Raw genomic sequence first — 2,339 nt, forward strand, 5'->3', positions numbered from 1 at the left:
AAGTGAGAAAGAAACACACAGGGGAATCCACAGGATAATGTTTTCCCAAAGCCATAGTCTTAGAATATGAGAGGGGTGAATTTCATGAGTTCTTACAACCAGTGGGGCTTAAAGCCTGGAGTATTAAAGGTCAGTGGGCTTGGCTGGGATAGAGTCCTGAGGCACTGTGCTGTTCCTAGAGAGAAGGCAGGCAACAACACAATGACAGCATGGAAACAGCAATCTGAAGAATGCCTGGGGAACACAATGGGGAGATTATTTGCTCTTCTCAGAGCGCATCTCTGAGAGGGAATTTTCAAGGAGACACCTCTCTAGGAACAAAACAGCTGGCTGGTACTATTTCCATCCCCCTGCTCCAGCATAAACACAGAGCTACCTGCAGGAAGCAGCCTTGTCCCCACATTGCCTAACACTCTTACAAAAAGCCCTGTAACCATGTGCTCTTGTAGGATTTCCCTTTTCAGTAAAGCTTGCCTTGGTCCCACTGTGGCAGACCCCTCTAACAGAAGACCCCCACAATCTCCTACCTATACCACATACCCTGACCAGAGAGTTCTGTCTCAGTTCTGGGTAGAAGTGGTATCAGGTTTCACTTCACAAGCCTACCAGAGCAATCTAGTTGAAAATGCATTCAGGGTAGGGAGCAAACACTGCCCACAGCAAATAAGGAGTGGCTTGAAGGACACAGCAGCCAAATTACAACATGAGCTTTTCTTCATAAGGTCATTATTTTCAGGAGAAGGACACATCAGTGGCTTTTCTAACACAAAGAAGAAGGCAGAGACTTAGACAAAATGCAAAACAGAGGAATTTATACCAAGTGAAGAACAAGACAATGCCAGGGCCAGAGCCAAGAGCAAAACAGATATAAGTAACATGCCTGATGGAGAATCTAAAGCAACAATCGTAAGTATACTCACTGGGCTTGGGAAAAGAATAGAAAGCATCAGTGACACCCTTACCATAGAGATAAAAGAGTTAAAAGAGAATTAATCAGAGATGAAGTGTGCAATAAATAAGATTGGAAACAGGCTTGATATAATGAATAGCAAACGTAAAGAAGCAGAGGAAATAATTACTGACATAAGACAAAGTAATGGAAAATTATTCAGTTGAATAAAAAAGAGAAAGGTTTGAGCAACAAGAGAATGGACTTAGGAAACTCAATGACTCTATCAGATGTAATAACATTCCTATGATAGGAGTCCAAAAATAGAAGACAGAGAAAAGGGGGCAGAAATTTTATTTGAATAAAAGGTGAAACATTTTTCTAATCTGGAGGGGGAAACACATCCAGATTCGGTACACACAGAGAACCCTCATAAAAATCATAAAAGCAGGTCAACGCCAAAACATATTGTAATTAAATTTGCAAAATATACCAATAAAAAAATCTTAAGAGCAGCAAGACAAAAGAAGTCATTAACTGCTAGAGACCAGCTCCAGCAGGTCCAGGGGTTCCTGAAGGAGGAACGGCATCTGTGAAAATAAAACCAAAATAAAAAACTGGGAAATAAAAAACTAAAATAAAAAACTAAAACTAAAATAAAAATGGACACAGACAACAGCAGAGTGTTGAACTGGCCGATTTATTGCAGTAAACATGGCATTATATATACTAGTGATTTCCTTGTAGCATACGTCAACTATGTTTTTCTAACATTACCTAATTTTGAAAATGTTCCTATGTATAGACAACCTTTAAGAAATAACATGGTGATTTTCCCCTAACTTTCCTGCATACCCTTTGATTATAAATTAATTTCTTACATTATTCCATTATGCATCTGCGTTTATCTATAATCTACAAAGCATGTGCTTTGCTGTTCTCATGAAAGGCCCTCCATTTCTCAACACCTCAAGTAGAACAGTTACAGGGACATGACCTCCTAACCACATGAGGCCAGAAGAACAATGTGTTTGCCATGGTCCGAGGTGCCAGAAAGGGGCTGAAAAAGCCTTAGAAACCTAGGCCTCATACATTCTCAGAGAGACAATGTACCTAGGAACCAATGAACCATTCTGTAGCTTAACCGACTAGGTTCAGTCATCATCTGGAATGCCTCCAGGGGCCAGGTGGGCCTAGGGGTTGAAGTCATCTGTGCCCAGAGGTACACTCCTTAGTTGCCAGAGTGGGGCTTTCAAATCCATGTCTCTCCTTTATTGGCCTCCTTTGCTGACAAATGTATGAGGCTATCCTTCCTGTAAGTAGAGGAGTCTCCATAGAGGATGGCAAGGGCTAAACGCAAGGGCGCACCATTTCTTGTGGAACCTTATTTTCTTCCCTAATGGTTCTTTTCCCAGGGGCCCTGCCGAGGGCAATTCCCCAACAGACAATA

Source organism: Neofelis nebulosa, chromosome 1 (genome assembly GCF_028018385.1).
Source record: "Neofelis nebulosa isolate mNeoNeb1 chromosome 1, mNeoNeb1.pri, whole genome shotgun sequence".
Taxonomy (NCBI): Eukaryota; Metazoa; Chordata; class Mammalia; order Carnivora; family Felidae; genus Neofelis; species Neofelis nebulosa.